We start from the raw sequence: 20,733 nt of genomic DNA on the forward strand, positions 1-20,733 counted from the left end.
CAGAGAATAAATCAACGATGAAGAGTAGTAAACACGAAGATGTTATTCGTACATCTTCTTCAATTATTTTGTTGTCGTTTGTTTTGATTTGTGTTGTTATTGTTGCTGCTGCTTTTCTTGCAGTGTATGTTTTTCGTTGTTGTTGTTGTATAGTTGTTTTTGCTTGTGTAGTGTGTGTGTTTTTAGTTTGTTGATTCGTATAGGTCAGGATGGCCGAGCGGTCTAAGGCGCCAGACTCAAGTGTTACAACTTGCTCTGTTCCAACAGAGTTGTATTCGAGCGTTCTGGTCCTCTCTGAGGGCGTGGGTTCGAATCCCACTTCTGACAAGAATTTTTTTTGTGAAATTTTTAATGTTTTTTTATACACAATTTTTATTTTTTAATCATTATTATATATTTTAATAGTTTTATTTATTTTTTAAAAGATTATAAGTTTGAATCGCACTTTAAAATTGGATTTTATTAGTGTTTAAAATTAATTTCTTTATAAATAAATTAGTTGAATTAAAGATTATTAAATTTATGAATCTTCTAGCCTTCAATTTTGTTAAATTTCTTCTTAACAAAGCTAAATTTGTTAAGGAGAATTTGGTACAAAGTTTATATTTTGTGTAATATGAATTAATAATTCGTGTAAAATTTTTCTTTTAAATTTTAGTTAAAAATATATTTAATTTTGTATAGAAAATTTTGGTTAATCTAGATTTGTTGTAGAAAATTATACAAAAACTAGAATTATTTGCAATCTTAATCATGTGGAATCAAAAATATATCACCGTTTTTCATTTTCAGCAAAGCGACATTTTAGGCTCATCAAAGCGACAATTTACACTATGCTAAAAATTTTTATTTTAAGCTTTCTATTGAAAATTAGCAGATTATTTAAATTTTTTATACAAATTTTTATCAATAACTTTGATTTTCTATAGAAAATTTTGCTTAAATTTAAATTTTCTATTGAAAATTGTTCGATTACTTATTTTTTTAGAAAATTTTGAGAAAACTCTAAAGAATTATATAAAAATATTTAGCTTATTTATTTTCTTAATTATGTAGAATCCGAAACTTATCAAAATTTTCCATCTTATACAATGCGACAAGACTTTTATATGATTTAGCTTCTTTGTAAAATTTGTGGAATTGTTCCTTTTAGTTTTTAATTGATTCTTAATCGAGTTTTGATTTGAAAAAAAAAACAAAATTATTCGTTAAATTTGGCCAATTATTTTTCTCATTTTTATTTTGAATTTCTTCTTAAATACCACAAATTTGTTTAGCAGGCTTTGATAAAAAGTCTCCATATTGAGTGATATTGTAATTTGTGAGATTTAGTGCCTTTATAGTTAAAGTTAACTTTAAGGGTACCTTTTTCTATTGCTTAAAGTTACCTTTAACTATAAAGGCAAGTTGTAATAATGGCTCTTAATATGTTTACTTTACTTCCCTTGTATATTTGCTATGAAAATTCTTACAATAAACCATTAATTAAAAAATAATATTCCAGATTCAATCCATTTCTCTGAAATATTTAGAACAACCCTCGTATGTTATACTACCTCAAGTATGACATCATCTTTAGACACGCCACTTTCACAAGTCAGGATGGCCGAGCGGTCTAAGGCGCCAGACTCAAGTGTTAAAACTTGCTTTGTTCCAACAAAGTGTTTCTGGAGCGTTCTGGTCCTCTCTGAGGGCGTGGGTTCGAATCCCACTTCTGACAAGAATTTTTTTGTACATCTCAAACTTTTTAAACTATTTATATATCTATTTTTAGCCACAACTATCCCAAAAGGAGTTAGGCTTCAAGCCTAACTCCGACATACAATTTTTAAATTATATTTTTTTCCCCAGAACTTGCCAATATTTATTAATATTAGATATAGATAGATTTTACAGGTCAGGATGGCCGAGCGGTCTAAGGCGCCAGACTCAAGTGTTACAACTTGCTCTGTTCCAACAGAGTTGTATTCGAGCGTTCTGGTCCTCTCTGAGGGCGTGGGTTCGAATCCCACTTCTGACAAGAATCTTTTTTGAAAATTTTTTTAATTAAAAAAATGTTTTTTTTATTAAAACACAATCAAAACTTTGATGAAGTAATAATTAAAAAACAAAGAAATTGTAAAAAACAAACTTTTGCACATTAAATATTGTTACGAAATTGTACTTGAATTCAAATATAACGATTTTAAGGGTTCATTTAAAAGTAGCATAATGCTTTCAAATAACAGTGCTGTAATAGCAAACTGTAACATAACTGTGGGCATTATTAAATAAAAGCTTTCAGTTGACCATTGATCGTAAGTTGGCAACGCTGTTTGAATTCGAATATTCAGTTAAAGAACATTGTAGAAAGTACACCACAGATGGCGTATGATCTAGAATATTCGAACTTTGACAGTTAAAGAGCAATCTAGAGTGCAGATGGCAGTGTTATAAATAGTGGCAGAGGTTGCAGTCGTGAGTCAGTTTATCAGAGACGCTATTTGAATAAACATCAACTGGAAAATCAAATACAATTTCTTAAATATTGTTTGAAAATTGCAGTCATTCAATATCTACGATTCTTTTGTTGCGAATCAGTAAATTTTTTTACAATTTTGTAAACCTTCTGTTTCCATTTAATTTTGATTACTTATTAAATTATTTTCATTAAAATAAGAAGTGGTTTGTTGTATCTCTAATAACATTGTAAATTTCCATTCATATTTCACAAGTCAGGATGGCCGAGCGGTCTAAGGCGCCAGACTCAAGTGTTACAACTTGCTTTGTTCCAACAAAGTATATCTCGAGCGTTCTGGTCCTCTCTGAGGGCGTGGGTTCGAATCCCACTTCTGACAAGAATTTTTTTTTTTATTAATTACGAATTTATTTAATTCGAATTAATTATTTAAATACAAGATAAAAACAAGTTAAAAAAAGAAAGACAAACTCAAAAACAAACAAAAAATCATTACAATATCTGCTGTCATAGAAATTATTTGATTTTTTAATATGAAAAAGAAAATTACACTCAGGTCTCGTTTTGTGCGGATTTTTTTTATGCGGATTCAAATTTATGCGGTTTTTAAATTAACGATTTTTTTGGAATTTTAATAGATTTTAAAATTTTAGATGTTTTTTTTTAGTTCTACTGATGAAAATGTTATTTTACAATATGATGACAATATGATTATATCATCTAGTGATGAAAGTGACGTTGAACCAATTCCTAAGCGATGCCGACAATTATTCAGTCATTCAGATTGATCATACATATTTACAGAATTTGCATAAAAAATGTTTTAGCTTAATTCTTGGATCATTTTCTGTTTTTTCTGTAATTAATGAATTAATATTATATTTTTGTTTATTTTTTTTAAAGGGTTTTTGTTTTTATTGTTTAAATAAATGAAATAATTATATTTTTGTTGATTTTTTTATGCGATTTTGCTTTGGTTTTTTAATTAAAATTTGAATTTATGCGGTTTTTCAGAATTTTGGAACGAATCATTAGTTTTTATATGAAGCTGGAGTACCGTTTTATGCGAATTCAATTTATGCGATTTTTTTTGGAACGCATCTATCGCATAAAACGAGACCTGAGTGTAGTAAGAACTGAAGGACACTGAAAACATAAATTTGTTGTAATTATACTTCATTAATTGAAAATTGTTTATATGTACTAAATTTATATAACATTCTTCTGCTCATTTACAAAATATTTTTTATTATCTAGCTTGTCTTTTCACTAGGTCATTTAAAAAAATTATAAAATTTTGTCTTATATATTGCTAAAACTTTCCATATAACCCTCGTAGTGTTAACTAAAACTTGTCATTATTTTCTTGTGCATGCTTTGGCATGCCACGTTTACATGTCAGGATGGCCGAGCGGTCTAAGGCGCCAGACTCAAGTGTCACAACTTGCTTTGTTTCAACAAAGTGTTTCTCGAGCGTTCTGGTCCTCTCTGAGGGCGTGGGTTCGAATCCCACTTCTGACAAGAATTTTTTTTTTTTAAATTCTACAAACAAATTTTTTTTTTTTATGATAAAAATATAATAATTTGGTGAATTTAATAATTATAATTGAATTTTGTTATTCAGATACATTTTAAAGATTTGTCGGCCAATATAATATTCTTATCCAAATTGAATTTTGTGCAAAAAATTTGAGTTAAAATTTCGGTTCATTTCATGAAATTTTTTGGAGTTTTAATTATTTTTTAAATGATTTTCACCTAAATAGTAAGTACTTTGTTTCGTTACTAATAGCACTGGGAATTTCCGTTCATATTTCACAAGTCAGGATGGCCGAGCGGTCTAAGGCGCCAGACTCAAGTGTTACAACTTGCTTTGTTCCAACAAAGTACTCTCGAGCGTTCTGGTCCTCTCTGAGGGCGTGGGTTCGAATCCCACTTCTGACAAGATTTTTTTTTTAAATCTTTTTAATTGTTTTTTAATAAATAAGAAAATTTAAAAATATTTTTAAAACCAATTAACAAAATTTGCAATAATATTTTCAATTCATTTTTGTTCTCCAAAATTTGTCTTTAGCTAAATGTTCTTTATTAAATTTGTTTTTATTGTTGTACATTAATAAACCCCAAATAAGCAATGTCTTACTCATCACTTTGGCAGTCATTGACATTTTGTATTAAATATTCAACTTTAATTAAAATAAATATATACATATTTGTGTGATGTTGTTCTTGGTGGTGGTTTCAGTTATAATTAGTATTCTAAGAAAGCGTAAATTTTGCATTTTTAATTAAGCCAACGGTTAATTAAGCAAATTTGTAGAGTTATTTAAAACAAAATTGGTCATTTATTGCATACAATAAAATAAATTGAATAAATCAATTATATGAAAAAGTAAACCATTTCATAGAGGAATAAATCCATTAGAAGGTGATTAGAAGTTAACTTAAACTTGAAAAGAATTTAAATTTGTCTTTATTAATTATGAAAATAGAGGGGATTAATGAAATTACTAGAAAATTAAATGATAATCAAAATGTTTAATAGGAAACTTAACAATTTCATTCAAAATTTAAAAAAAAAATCCCAATTTTCCTTAAATTTACTTTCATTTTCTATTGAAATTTCGAGAAAACTAGAATTTTTTTATAGAAAATCATACAAAAAATTAGGTTTATTTAGAATTTTAATTTTGTGGAATTAAAAATTTATGAAAGTTTTCCATTTTCAGCAAAGCGACATTTTACGCTTTGCTAAAAATCGTTAATTTTGGTAGAAAATCATACAAAAATGAAGTGCATTTAGAATCTTAATCATGTATAATCAAAAAATTATGAAAATTTTCGATTTTCACCAAAGCTATAATTTACGCTTATCAAAGCGACAATTTTCGCTTTGCTAAAAATCGATATTTTTTTTGTAGAAAATCATAAAAATTAAGTTTTTTTACAATCTTAATCATGTGCAATCAAACATTTATCAAAATTTTCCATTTTCAGCAAAGCGACATTTTACGCTTATCAAAGCGACAATTTACGATTTGCTAAAAAACGATATTTTTTGTAGAAAATCATAAAAATTAAGTTTTTTTACAATCTTAATCATGTACAATTAAAAATTTATCAAAATTTTCCATTTTCAGCAAAGCGAAATTTTAAGCTTATCAAAGCGACAATTTTCGCTTTGCTAAAAATCGATATTTTTTGTAGAAAATCATAAAAATTAAGTTTTTTACAATCTTAATCATGTGCAATTAAAAATTTATCAAAATTTTCCATTTTCAGCAAAGCGAAATTTTACGCTTATCAAAGCGACAATTTTCGGTTTGCTAAAAATCGATATTTTTTGTAGAAAATCATAAAAATTAAGTTTTTTACAATCTTAATCATGTGCAATTAAAAATTTATCAAAATTTTCCATTTTCAGCAAAGCGACATTTTACGCTTATCAAAGCGAGAATTTTCGCTTTGCTAAAAATCGATATTTTTTATAGAAAATCATAAAAAAAACAAGTAAGAAAGTATGGTAGGGTATAATTAAGTTTATTTACAATCTTGAAAATTTTCGATTTTCGCAGCAAAGCGACAATTTACGCTTTTCCCAAAATCACTTGCTATAATATTTCCATCATTCTGATGTCCAAAATTATTCTTTTTTAGTACATTTTATGTTTACAATTGATTATTTGTGCAAATTTGTAAAGCGTTATTTGTCGCTTAGCAAAGCGTTATTTTACGCTTTATATAAACTCATTTTATTTCCTATTGCAATCATTTTGTAATCAAAATTAGCTATTTTTATTCCATTTTATCGAAAATAAATGCTTACGTTATTGATCTAAAAACATGATAATTAATTTTAAAAACAAAATTATAATATTTGCGCTTTGGCAAACAAAATGTGTTAATTTTTAACAAATATAAAATACAAAATAAATAAAAACTGTTTTATACAAAAAAAAAAAAATCTGTTTTAGCACTTAAACTTCAGCCAGAAAAAAACATCTACTTAACAACAAATATACTTAAACATGTTGATTTAAGTTGTTCAGTTTTTTATTGTATTATATTGTCAACTATTACCAAATAAAGTAAGTAGCAGCTAACAAAAAAAAATCTACCAAAAAGCCACTTTTGATAAATGACTGTTTGAGTACACATGAACAGTGGGACAAAAAATACTACTTAAATAGTGAGATTATTTAAAGACCAAAAAAATAAACCCGTATCTCCCAGTTTTGCCCAAAGTCATGCACTTTTTTTTTATGGGACTCCAAAGATTTGGGACCTCGGTGTCATTTTTGCAAAAAAGTAATCATTTTCTCAGCCTTATATCTTGCAAACAGTTCGGAATTTTGATTTACTCTCTGAGGCAAAGTTGTAGCCCATGTCATGAAGAACAAAAACTGTGAACATATAAAATCAGAAAAACTTCATCTTCAAGGTCAAAATAGCAAAAAACTTAAAAAAATTTTTGTTTTGATTTTTTTGTATCTTTTACCCCTGTTCAGGTCCATACGTAACAAACCGTTCAAAATTCAAGAAAACAATCAACTACAAAAATGTACCTAAGATCTCAATAAACAACTTTCTAGAACATATGAACTTCCTAGGAATGATTCTTAACTAAAGGAATTAAGTGTTTTGGCCCATAAACTATTAAATTATTATAAACTAAAGCATACTTTTAGGCAGTTTTAAAAAAAAAAATAATTTCTAGATTTATTTCGAATTTTTTGAAGTTTTTTGCGATTTTGATCTAGAAGATGAAGTTTCTTTGATTTTATATGTTCACAATTTTTGTTCTTTATGACATGGGCTACAACTTTGCCTCAGAGAGTAAATCAAAATTCCGAACTATTTGCAAGATATGATCCTGAGAAAATAATCACTTTTTTGCATGACTTTGGTCAAAACTGGAAGACACGGGTCTTTTTGTTTGGTCTTTTATCACGTAGTGGTGCCCGTATATTTCCATGACTTATAAAATTACACACAGTATTATCTATCTAACGGGCAAAACTAGAATGTTTTATTTCGGTATATAATTATATTTACGAGGTTGTTGCCCTTTTTCAAAATAATTTAAAAGCTAAGTACACGGCGACAATTGTTGCTAGCGGCATTTGTAGTCTTGTAGTCGGGAGCCTGCTGTCGTGAATGTGTTTAATACATCTTCTATACAAAGTTTTAATATTTGTAAGCCACTTTATTAAACAGCTCTACTAGTAGTTTCATGAATTACATATCTAGCGGACAAAACTAGAATGTTCTATTTCGGTATATAAGTATTTTTACAAGGTTGCTGCCCTTTTTCAAAAAGCTGACTACACGGCGACAATTTTTACTAGCGGCATTTGTAGTCTTGTAGTCGGGAGCCTGCTGTCGTGAATGTGTTTAATAGATCTTCTATACAAAGTTCTAATATTTTTAAGCCACTTTATTAAACATCCCTTTTAGTAGTTTCATGAATTATCTATCGAACGGACAGAACTAGAATGTTCTATTTCGGTTTATAAGTATATTTACGAGGTTGCTGTTATTTTTCAAAATAATTAAGGAGCTGACTACACGGCGACAATAGTGGCAGCGGCATTTGTAGTCGGTACGGCCCTATGCTCCTTATAGGAACAACAGGAATTAATATATATATATTTGTAGTCGGTAGTCTACTGCTGAATGTGTTTAATGCATCATATATACAAAGTTCTAATATTTTTAAGCAGTTTTATTAAACAGCCCCACTGTGCCTGCTTAGTAATGTGCCGTATTTGTTTAAGTTACCTTTTTTTTCTATAATTTTATTGCTGTCTGTTTATTGTGAAGTGATGTTTAAGTTGTCATCATCATTATCATTTTGTTTGACTAAACTTGAGTAAATTTGCTTTAAGTAAAAGTTTATTATTATTTTTATTTCTCAACTAAATAAATTCTTTATTTATACAAGTATAAATAAATAAAACATGCCATAAAAATATTTCAAAAAAGCAGCACTACAAATAGTTGTTTGACCAGCATGTGCTGACTGTTGCTGTTTCATGGAGTCAAGCGTATGCTTGTCAATGAACTTGACTTTGCCAGCTAAGGCTTTTGATTGTGAAGCCGCTCCCCCAAAAAGCTAAACAAAAAAAAAAAAAAAATAACAGCAACTAAAACAATACAATTGCTATAAAATCTATACGCTAAAAATCAATACAAAAACAATCTATTTTATTTATATGACCGCCTGAATTCAGTTGATTACAAATAATCAATGAATTACATTTGTTTTTAGACTTAATCTAGTTTGCATTTCAAAGATAACGTATTTATAAACAAACATACTTACCCATTATTTACGCTAATGGTGTATGTACATATTTCTATAAATATTTATCTCTTGTCTGTTTTTTTGTTTTATTTCAAATTGATAACAAATGACTTTTGTTCAGTTTTGGAAACAAATTACGTTTGCAAAATTACATTTTGTTCTAAAATAACTAAAATACGTATTTGCGACTAATGAGTCGCAACGTTAGGTGGCAATGTCGTATCTAAATGTGTGAAATAATTGCATTTAAAACTTGTCATTGAGGTCAAGTATACAGACAAATGAGAGCAAACAAAAAATATATGTGAATGGGGCTACAAATGTAGATTCGAGGCACCCTTCCTTCTTTCACAAACTAGCACTATTTTTGTTGTTTTCAGAACAAAAATTAAAAAAAATAAACAAAAATTTATGAACCAGAACTGAACTAGAACTGAACTAGAACTGAACTAGAACTGAACTAGAACTGAACTAGAACTGAACTAGAACTGAACTAGAACTGAACTAGAACTGAACTAGAACTGAACTAGAACTGAACTAGAACTGAACTAGAACTAGAACTGAACTAGAACTGAACTAGAACTGAACTAGAACTGAACTAGAACTGAACTAGAACTGAACTAGAACTGAACTAGAACTGAACTAGAACTGAACTAGAACTGAACTAGAACTGAACTAGAACTGAACTAGAACTGAACTAGAACTGAACTAGAACTGAACTAGAACTGAACTAGAACTGAACTAGAACTGAACTAGAACTGAACTAGAACTGAACTAGAACTGAACTAGAACTGAACTAGAACTGAACTAGAACTGAACTAGAACTGAACTAGAACTGAACTAGAACTGAACTAGAACTGAACTAGAACTAAACTAAACTAAACTAAACTAAACTAAACTAAACTAAACTAAACTAGAACTGAACTAGAACTGAACTAGAACTGAACTAGAACTGAACTAGAACTGAACTAGAACTGAACTAGAACTGAACTAGAACTGAACTAGAACTGAACTAGAACTGAACTAGAACTGAACTAGAACTGAACTAGAACTGAACTAGAACTGAACTAGAACTGAACTAGAACTGAACTAGAACTGAACTAGAACTGAACTAGAACTGAACTAGAACTGAACTAGAACTGAACTAGAACTGAACTAGAACTGAACTAGAACTGAACTAGAACTGAACTAGAACTGAACTAGAACTGAACTAGAACTAGAACTGAACTAGAACTGAACTAGAACTGAACTAGAACTGAACTAGAACTGAACTAGAACTGAACTAGAACTGAACTAGAACTGAACTAGAACTGAACTAGAACTGAACTAGAACTGAACTAGAACTGAACTAGAACTGAACTAGAACTGAACTAGAACTGAACTAGAACTGAACTAGAACTGAACTAGAACTGAACTAGAACTGAACTAGAACTGAACTAGAACTGAACTAGAACTGAACTAGAACTGAACTAGAACTGAACTAGAACTGAACTAGAACTGAACTAGAACTGAACTAGAACTGAACTAGAACTGAACTAGAACTGAACTAGAACTGAACTAGAACTGAACTAGAACTGAACTAGAACTGAACTAGAACTGAACTAGAACTGAACTAGAACTGAACTAGAACTGAACTAGAACTGAACTAGAACTGAACTAGAACTGAACTAGAACTGAACTAGAACTGAACTAGAACTGAACTAGAACTGAACTAGAACTAAACTAAACTAAACTAAACTAAACTAGAACTGAACTAGAACTGAACTAGAACTGAACTAGAACTGAACTAGAACTGAACTAGAACTGAACTAGAACTGAACTAGAACTGAACTAGAACTGAACTAGAACTGAACTAGAACTGAACTAGAACTGAACTAGAACTGAACTAGAACTGAACTAGAACTGAACTAGAACTGAACTAGAACTGAACTAGAACTGAACTAGAACTGAACTAGAACTGAACTAGAACTGAACTAGAACTGAACTAGAACTGAACTAGAACTGAACTAGAACTGAACTAGAACTGAACTAGAACTGAACTAGAACTGAACTAGAACTGAACTAGAACTGAACTAGAACTGAACTAGAACTGAACTAGAACTGAACTAGAACTGAACTAGAACTGAACTAGAACTGAACTAGAACTGAACTAGAACTGAACTAGAACTGAACTAGAACTGAACTAGAACTGAACTAGAACTGAACTAGAACTGAACTAGAACTGAACTAGAACTGAACTAGAACTGAACTAGAACTGAACTAGAACTGAACTAGAACTGAACTAGAACTGAACTAGAACTGAACTAGAACTGAACTAGAACTGAACTAGAACTGAACTAGAACTGAACTAGAACTGAACTAGAACTGAACTAGAACTGAACTAGAACTGAACTAGAACTGAACTAGAACTGAACTAGAACTGAACTAGAACTGAACTAGAACTGAACTAGAACTGAACTAGAACTGAACTAGAACTGAACTAGAACTGAACTAGAACTGAACTAGAACTGAACTAGAACTGAACTAGAACTAAACTAAACTAAACTAAACTAAACTAGAACTGAACTAGAACTGAACTAGAACTGAACTAGAACTGAACTAGAACTGAACTAGAACTGAACTAGAACTGAACTAGAACTGAACTAGAACTGAACTAGAACTGAACTAGAACTGAACTAGAACTGAACTAGAACTGAACTAGAACTGAACTAGAACTGAACTAGAACTGAACTAGAACTGAACTAGAACTGAACTAGAACTGAACTAGAACTGAACTAGAACTGAACTAGAACTGAACTAGAACTGAACTAGAACTAGAACTGAACTAGAACTGAACTAGAACTGAACTAGAACTGAACTAGAACTGAACTAGAACTGAACTAGAACTGAACTAGAACTGAACTAGAACTGAACTAGAACTGAACTAGAACTGAACTAGAACTGAACTAGAACTGAACTAGAACTGAACTAGAACTGAACTAGAACTGAACTAGAACTGAACTAGAACTGAACTAGAACTGAACTAGAACTGAACTAGAACTGAACTAGAACTGAACTAGAACTGAACTAGAACTGAACTAGAACTGAACTAGAACTGAACTAGAACTGAACTAGAACTGAACTAGAACTGAACTAGAACTGAACTAGAACTGAACTAGAACTGAACTAGAACTGAACTAGAACTGAACTAGAACTGAACTAGAACTGAACTAGAACTGAACTAGAACTGAACTAGAACTGAACTAGAACTGAACTAGAACTGAACTAGAACTGAACTAGAACTGAACTAGAACTGAACTAGAACTGAACTAGAACTGAACTAGAACTGAACTAGAACTGAACTAGAACAGAACTAGAACTGAACTAGAACTGAACTAGAACTGAACTAGAACTGAACTAGAACTGAACTAGAACTGAACTAGAACTGAACTAGAACTGAACTAGAACTGAACTAGAACTGAACTAGAACTGAACTAGAACTGAACTAGAACTGAACTAGAACTGAACTAGAACTGAACTAGAACTGAACTAGAACTGAACTAGAACTGAACTAGAACTGAACTAGAACTGAACTAGAACTGAACTAGAACTGAACTAGAACTGAACTAGAACTGAACTAGAACTGAACTAGAACTGAACTAGAACTGAACTAGAACAGAACTAGAACTGAACTAGAACTGAACTAGAACTGAACTAGAACTGAACTAGAACTGAACTAGAACTGAACTAGAACTGAACTAGAACTGAACTAGAACTGAACTAGAACTGAACTAGAACTGAACTAGAACTGAACTAGAACTGAACTAGAACTGAACTAGAACTGAACTAGAACTGAACTAGAACTGAACTAGAACTGAACTAGAACTGAACTAGAACTGAACTAGAACTGAACTAGAACTGAACTAGAACAGAACTAGAACTGAACTAGAACTGAACTAGAACTGAACTAGAACTGAACTAGAACTGAACTAGAACTGAACTAGAACTGAACTAGAACTGAACTAGAACTGAACTAGAACTGAACTAGAACTGAACTAGAACTGAACTAGAACTGAACTAGAACCTGATCTAGAACTGAACTTGAACTAGAACCTGAACTAAAACTAGAACTGAGCTAGAGCCAGACCTACAGCCAGAACTAGAACCTGAACTAGAACCTGAACTAGAACCTGAACTAGAACCTGAACTAGAACCTGAACTAGAACCTGATCTAGAACTGAACTAGAACCTGAACCTGAACTAGAACTGAGCTAGAGCCAGACCTAGAGCCAGAACTAGAACCTGAACTAGAACCTGAACTAGAACCTGAATTGGAACCTGAACTGGAACCTGAACTAGAACCTGAACTGGAACCTGAACTAGAACTAGAACCTGAACTAGAACCTGAATAAGAACCTGAACTATAACCTGAATTAGAACCGGAACTAGAACCTGAACTAGAACTAGAAATGAGCTAGAGCCAGACCTAGAGCCAGACCTAGAGCCAGACCTAGAGCCAGAACTAGAACCTGAACTAGAACCTGAACTTGAACCTGAAATAGAACCTGAACTGAAACCTGAAATAGAACCTGAATAAGAACCTGAACTATAACCTGAATTAGAACCGGAACTAGAACCTGTACTAGTACTAGAACTGAGCTAGAGCCAGACCTAGATCCAGAACTAGAACTAGACCCTGAACTAGAACCTGAACTGGAACCTGAACTAGAACCTGAACTAGAACCTGAACTGGAACCTGAACTAGAACTAGAACCTGAACTAGAACCTGAACTAGAACCTGAACTAGAACCTGAACTAGAACTGAGCTAGAGCCAGACCTAGAGCCAGAACTAGAACTAGAACCTGAACTAGAACCTGAACTAGAACTAGAACCAGAATCTAAACTAGAATCTGAACTTGAATTTAAACTAGGATCTGAACTAGAATCTGAACTAAAATCTGAGTTAGAATCTGAACTAGAATCTGCACTAAGATCTAAACTAGAACCTGAACTAGAACTAGAACTGAGCTTGAGTCAGACCTAGAGCCAGACCTAGAGCCAGAACTAGAACCTGAACTAGAACCTGAACTAGAACCTGAACTAGAACCTGAACTAGAATCTGAACTTGAACTTAAAGTAGGATCTGAACTAGGATCTGAACTGGAACCTGAACTAGAACCTGAACTAGAACCTGAACTGGAACCTGAACTAGAACTAGAACCTGAACTAGAACCTGAACTAGAACCTGAACTAGAACCTGATCTAGAACTGAACTTGAACTAGAACCTGAACTAGAACTGAGCTAGAGCCAGACCTAGCGCCAGAACTAGAACTAGAACCTGAACTAGAACCTGAACTAGAACTAGAACCAGAATCTAAACTAGAATCTGAACTTGAATTTAAACTAGGATCTGAACTAGAATCTGAACTAAAATCTGAGTTAGAATCTGAACTAGAATCTGCACTAAGATCTAAACTAGAACCTGAACTAGAACTAGAACTGAGCTTGAGTCAGACCTAGAGCCAGACCTAGAGCCAGAACTAGAACCTGAACTAGAACCTGAACTAGAACCTGAACTAGAATCTGAACTTGAACTTAAACTAGGATCTGAACTAGGATCTGAACTAGAACCTGAACTGGAACTGGAACCTGAACTAGAACCTGCACTATAACCTCAATCTTAACTAGAACCAGAACTAGAACCAGAACTAGAACCTGAACTAGAACTGAACTAGAATCTGAACTAGAACCAGAATCTGAACTAGAATCTTAACTAGGATCTGAACCAGAATCTGAACTAGAAGCTGAACTAGAATCTGAACTTGAGTCTGAACTGAGATCTGAACTAGAATCTGAACTAGAACTGAACTAGAATTGAATTTTTATTGTTGTTGAATTATGTTTCTAAAGAAACTAAAGTTAACGATAAATTTTCTATTGAAAGATTTAAGTTATCGCTGGAATTTTAAAGGAATAAACTAAAGTTATCGCTAAATTTATATTCTAAACAATAATGTTTACTGTAAAAAAGGTGTGTATCTAGTACGTATTTAAAGGGCAAATTCCATTCTTTAACCAGCCTCTGATTTACGTATGTTTTTATTATTGTATTTATTTAAGTTTGTAATTAAACTATTTAGTAATTAAAACAACATTAAAATTCTAAGCAAAACCTAAAAACAACTGTAATGTAATAAGCAACACAAAACAAAATAAGTAGTGGGTGGAATAAATGAATGGCATGCTAAACAAATTACATTTTTCTATTAAAAAAACAATGCTATTTAGGAATTTTATTTATTTACAACGTAACTTAATATGTTTACTATTGTAAGCATTTTAAATCGTAACAATCGCTTGAAAACTATATGAGTTATAACAAATTGTATATGCATACCTAATAATTAATATTACTCATACGCTTCAAAGCACCAATTCATTAAATTGTTTATAACTTTTTTTATTCAAAAGATATTTGAATGAAAATTTATTAACAGCTAATTAATAATAATAGCTATGATTATATTATAACAATATTAATTTAATTAAAACTATAGGTGTAAAATAGCTTCTTTTAAAATTATGAAAATAGTTGTTTAATTTTTTTTTTCTCAATTTTGTGTACCTCTGTAGCCAATTAATACAATAATAAAATTTTGTTTTAATAATTAATATTATTAAAACAATATGATGTCATTAAATTACGCTTTATATTTATAAAACAGCTTTTTTCTACTATCAGAATTTTTTATTAAATTCTAGAATTTTTTTTTTTAATTTTCTTTAATTATCTAACCCTTTGCCTCTCTCTTAAATACATTTTTATTTTAGTTTTATTTTTCATTTACAATTTTCTGTCTATTCTTAACCTGTTCCCATTAATTCTAGTTTTTTTTCTTTTTCAATGATTATTTTTCTAGGTTCACAGCAGCTTTGCTTTGTCATCATTATTTATTTCAAGTACGAGCTGTATTATTACATTTATCTATTCTAGTCATTATTTGTAGCATGTCATGGTGTCTTCCGTTTTTTCACAGAACAATTGCAGGAAACTGAAAAGCAAAAAAAAGTAAAAAACCGTTTCCTAAAGGTCCTTTCTTTTGCTATATTTTTTTTTTGTCTTTAAGCCTTCTAATGATAGAAAAGTGACAAAAATAATTTTCTACGCTTCTGTGGCATTGGCATAAAAGAAATCCTCTTTTATTTCATTTCATCTTTCTTCATTTTTCTGGCATTCATTCTATTTAAGATTTATTTTGTCTTCGTGGTTTTATGTTAAAAAGAAGTTTATTTCTTGGGCTTCTTTCTTGTAGTTTATTTCATATTTTGTCATTTGAAGTGCAGTCATTTATTTCTACAAATACTTTACGTGGAGTGCTACAATATTGAACTAGAACTTAAAATGTCTTTTAAAGCAGTTTTATTTTATAGAAATATATGAATGCATTTGAAAATAACCAAGCTTATATTTCATAAAGAAATAATCTCTTTTATGTTGAAAATATAATGTATTGTATTTCTTTCAAATGTTCAAAGGTTTAAGGCTTCTTGCAGAAAAAGTAGCAGAAAAGTAGATGATTTTTTTATGAACATAAAATTAATTTTTTGTGTGAAGAGTTTTTTCTTGAGAAAATATTTAATAAATTGAAGGTTTTATGTGAAATGGAGAAGGGTTCAAGTTTTTTCCTAAGAAATAGTTTTAAAGTTTAACAAAATTCAAAAAACTCAATGAATTATGAAGAGACTTATAATTTATTTAGTAATTAATAACAATCATACGCCGCATGCTACCAAATATTCAAAAATTGGAGTATTCAAATAGACAACTAAGTGATTGATCATTTTTTTAACAGAAAATTTATCGATAAATTTTCTATAGCAAAAAAGAAGTTATCGATAACATTTCCAAAAAAATCAAAAGATTACGATAACTTTTCCCCTGAAAATTAGGTCATCGATAATTTGTTTACGGAAAACCAAAACTTTTCTAAAGAAAATTAAATTTATCGATAACTTTTCTATAGAAAAGTAAAGTTATCGATAACTTTTCTATAGAAAAGTAAAGTTATCGATAACTTTTCTATAGAAAAGTAAAGTTATCGATAACTTTTCTATAGAAAAGTAAAGTTATCGATAACTTTTCTATAGAAAAGTAAAGTTATCGATAACTTTTCTATAGAAAAGTAAAGTTATCGATAACTTTTCTATAGAAAAGTAAAGTTATCGATAACTTTTCTATAGAAAAGTAAAGTTATCGATAACTTTTCTATAGAAAAGTAAAGTTATCGATAACTTTTCTATAGAAAAGTAAAGTTATCGATAACTTTTCTATAGAAAAGTAAAGTTATCGATAACTTTTCTATAGAAAAATAAAGTTATCGATAACTTTTCTATAGAAAAGTAAAGTTATCGATAACTTTTCTATAGAAAAGTAAAGTTATCGATAACTTTTCTATAGAAAAGTAAAGTTATCGATAACTTTTCTATAGAAAAGTAAAGTTATCGATAACTTTTCTATAGAAAAGTAAAGTTATCGATAACTTTTCTATAGAAAAGTAAAGTTATCGATAACTTTTCTATAGAAAAGTAAAGTTATCGATAACTTTTCTATAGAAAAGTAAAGTTATCGATAACTTTTCTATAGAAAAGTAAAGTTATCGATAACTTTTCTATAGAAAAGTAAAGTTATCGATAACTTTTCTATAGAAAAGTAAAGTTATCGATAACTTTTCTATAGAAAAGTAAAGTTATCGATAACTTTTCTATAGAAAAGTAAAGTTATCGATAACTTTTCTATAGAAAAGTAAAGTTATCGATAACTTTTCTATAGAAAAGTAAAGTTATCGATAACTTTTCTATAGAAAAGTAAAGTTATCGATAACTTTTCTATAGAAAAGTAAAGTTATCGATAACTTTTCTATAGAAAAGTAAAGTTATCGATAACTTTTCTATAGAAAAGTAAAGTTATCGATAACTTTTCTATAGAAAAGTAAAGTTATCGATAACTTTTCTATAGAAAAGTAAAGTTATCGATAACTTTTCTATAGAAAAGTAAAGTTATCGATAACTTTTCTATAGGAAAGTAAAGTTATCGATAACTTTTCTATAGGAAAGTAAAGTTATCGATAACTTTTCTATAGGAAAGTAAAGTTATCGATAACTTTTCTATAGAAAAGTAAAGATATCGATAACTTTTCTATAGAAAAGTAAAGATATCGATAACTTTTATATAGAAAAGTAAATATATCGATAACTTTTATATAGAAAAGTAAAGATATCGATAACTTTTCTATAGAAAAGTAAAGTTATCGATAACTTTTCTATAGAAAAGTAAAGTTATCGATAACTTTTCCATAGAAAAATAAAGTTATCGATAACTTTTCTATAGAAAAGTAAAGTTATCGATAACTTTTCTATAGAAAAGTAAAGTTATCGATAACTTTTCTATAGAAAAGTAAAGTTATCGATAACTTTTCTATAGAAAAGTAAAGTTATCGATAACTATTCTATAGAAAAGTAAAGTTATCGATAACTTTTCTATAGAAAAGTAAAGTTATCGATAACTTTTCTATAGAAAAGTAAAGTTATCGATAACTTTTCTATAGAAAAGTAAAGTTATCGATAACTTTTCTATAGAAAAGTAAAGTTATCGATAACTTTTCTATAGAAAAGTAAAGTTATCGATAACTTTTCTATAGAAAAGTAAAGTTATCGATAACTTTTCTATAGAAAAGTAAAGTTATCGATAACTTTTCTATAGAAAAGTAAAGTTATCGATAACTTTTCTATAGAAAAGTAAAGTTATCGATAACTTTTCTATAGAAAAGTAAAGTTATCGATAACTTTTCTATAGAAAAGAAATGTTATCGATAACTTTTCTATAGAAAAGTAAAGTTATCGATAACTTTTCTATAGAAAAGTAAAGTTATCGATAACTTTTCTATAGAAAAGTAAAGTTATCGATAACTTTTCTATAGAAAAGTAAAGTTATCGATAACTTTTCTATAGAAAAGTAAAGTTATCGATAACATTTCTATAGAAAAGTAAAGTTATCGATAACTTTTCTATAGAAAAGTAAAGTTATCGATAACTTTTCTATAGAAAAGTAAAGTTATCGAGAACTTTTCTATAGAAAAGTAAAGTTATCGAGAACTTTTCTATAGAAAAGTAAAGTTATCGAGAACTTTTCTATAGAAAAGTAAAGTTATCGATAACTTTTCTATAGAAAAGTAAAGTTATCGATAACTTTTCTATAGAAAAGTAAAGTTATCGAGAACTTTTCTATAGAAAAGTAAAGTTATCGAGAACTTTTCTATAGAAAAGTAAAGTTATCGAGAACTTTTCTATAGAAAAGTAAAGTTATCGAGAACTTTTCTATAGAAAAGTAAATTATCGATAACTTTTTACTGTTCTATAGAAAAGTTAGCTTAAGCTATATACAAATAAAAAAATATACAAATTTGTTGAAATTTTGAGAGTTTTCGTGGTAAAATATTTTTGTTTCAAACCAAAAAATGTAGTGTTTAAAAGATTATTTCTTCAGTTTGGTAATCTAAAAGAAATCTTATTGTCTCAGCTTTCATTTAGCTTTAAAATTTCCAAATTCGCTTTAGAAATAAACCAGCTAGAGCAATTCTAAAACATTTGGTACCAAATTAATATTACTCATACGTCTTACTGCTTAAATTATTAAATCTTTAATATTTCCCTTAAAACCCAAGGGATTTAAACGATATTTTCCTATAACAATAAACATATTTTATTGCTATTAGTTCCATTTTAAGTTTTAACATTCAACCCTTTTCTATTGTTCAATGCCATTTATATGTTTTCTTTTTATAACGTGTGACATTGTTGGTGGTATTTACTTCTTAATAATCCAATTATGGCTTTCCAATGTGTTGACATGTTTTAACTATTGTTATGACATGTTGGAGCTTGCTCTAAAACTGTCATTATTTTTGTTTTTCCTTTTTTCTTTCTTTCACAAATCGAAAACTTAATGTTACTGTCAGTGTAACAAACTTGTATAACTGGTGACAATGAAAATTAAATCGTGTGGAGAGAATTTTGTTAGAAAAATAAAAGAAATCTGTTAATAAATTGTATCAAAAAACCCTTTAGTAAAGTTTCTTTTTCTTTTTATTATTAAAAAAAGTTTATAAAAAAAAAATATTTTTTTATTTCTTTTTTTGAGAAAACTTTTAACTTTCTTTACCTTTTGTTTAAGTGTTCTTAAGTGTTTTGCAATATTGAAAATCAGTTATTTTGACAGTTGTATGATTTAATTTAATATTTGTTTCTTTTCCAATCTTTGCAGGTATGTTTGACAAGAATATTGGTTTTTCAAAGAATATAAGGAATTTGTAAGTAACTAAGTAATATAAATTAAATTTGCAAGAATTTAAAATGAATTGCAGCTGATAAATAATATAAATGATGCAATAAAATAGTGTTTGCATTTGCCTATTGAAAAGGGTTAAGAAAGTTATTTTATATTGCCTACTTTTGGGGTTATAAGTAAAAGCAATTGCCTACTAAGGGAAGAGTATTGTATATAGTTTATAAATTAAACTTTTTGTAATATTTAATTAAATCTTTTTGAATTAATGCTATGCAGTTATAATAAATTTATTAAATGTATTGAATTACTTGCTATTTATATTGATTTATATGTGAAACACTGTTGCCTAGTTTGGGGGTTTTAGTATTTTATTTTCTTGTATTTGTATATTAACAGTCATTTACTATTGCCTGCTTTAAGGTTCAATTAAGATTATCATAGTTTTATTTACAGGAGAGATATTTATTGTTAAAATAGGAATTTATTCATTTCAATATTGATTAAGGATGGACAGTAATATAAATTGTTTAAGGTAAAGGGTGGCCTATGAGTGTTATTAATTGGCAAGTAAGAGGGAAAATTCCTTAAAACACAGGTAATTTTAAAGATATTTGTATAAATGAAAACAAATATATTAAAGTAA

At 29.2% G+C, this 20,733-nt stretch overlaps 1 protein-coding gene and 6 non-coding genes across 7 annotated transcripts in view; all 7 read left to right on the forward strand.

Moving 5' to 3' along the window:
- Nucleotides 1-20,733, forward strand: part of CenG1A (Centaurin-gamma-1A) — a 357,592-nt gene that overhangs the window by 118,372 nt on the left and 218,487 nt on the right. The gene's annotated exons all lie outside the window — the stretch shown is intronic.
- TRNAL-CAA (transfer RNA leucine (anticodon CAA)) lies at nucleotides 204-327 on the forward strand. Its single transcript has 2 exons — nucleotides 204-241; nucleotides 283-327. It is a non-coding gene; the product is annotated as a tRNA-Leu (tRNA).
- TRNAL-CAA (transfer RNA leucine (anticodon CAA)) lies at nucleotides 1,597-1,720 on the forward strand. The gene is made up of 2 exons: nucleotides 1,597-1,634; nucleotides 1,676-1,720. It is a non-coding gene; the product is annotated as a tRNA-Leu (tRNA).
- On the forward strand, nucleotides 1,897-2,020 carry TRNAL-CAA (transfer RNA leucine (anticodon CAA)). Its single transcript has 2 exons — nucleotides 1,897-1,934; nucleotides 1,976-2,020. It is a non-coding gene; the product is annotated as a tRNA-Leu (tRNA).
- On the forward strand, nucleotides 2,714-2,837 carry TRNAL-CAA (transfer RNA leucine (anticodon CAA)). The gene is made up of 2 exons: nucleotides 2,714-2,751; nucleotides 2,793-2,837. It is a non-coding gene; the product is annotated as a tRNA-Leu (tRNA).
- Nucleotides 3,856-3,979, forward strand: TRNAL-CAA (transfer RNA leucine (anticodon CAA)). Its single transcript has 2 exons — nucleotides 3,856-3,893; nucleotides 3,935-3,979. It is a non-coding gene; the product is annotated as a tRNA-Leu (tRNA).
- On the forward strand, nucleotides 4,280-4,402 carry TRNAL-CAA (transfer RNA leucine (anticodon CAA)). Its single transcript has 2 exons — nucleotides 4,280-4,317; nucleotides 4,358-4,402. It is a non-coding gene; the product is annotated as a tRNA-Leu (tRNA).

The sequence above is a fragment of the Calliphora vicina genome, chromosome 2 (genome assembly GCF_958450345.1).
Source record: "Calliphora vicina chromosome 2, idCalVici1.1, whole genome shotgun sequence".
Classification (NCBI taxonomy): Eukaryota; Metazoa; Arthropoda; class Insecta; order Diptera; family Calliphoridae; genus Calliphora; species Calliphora vicina.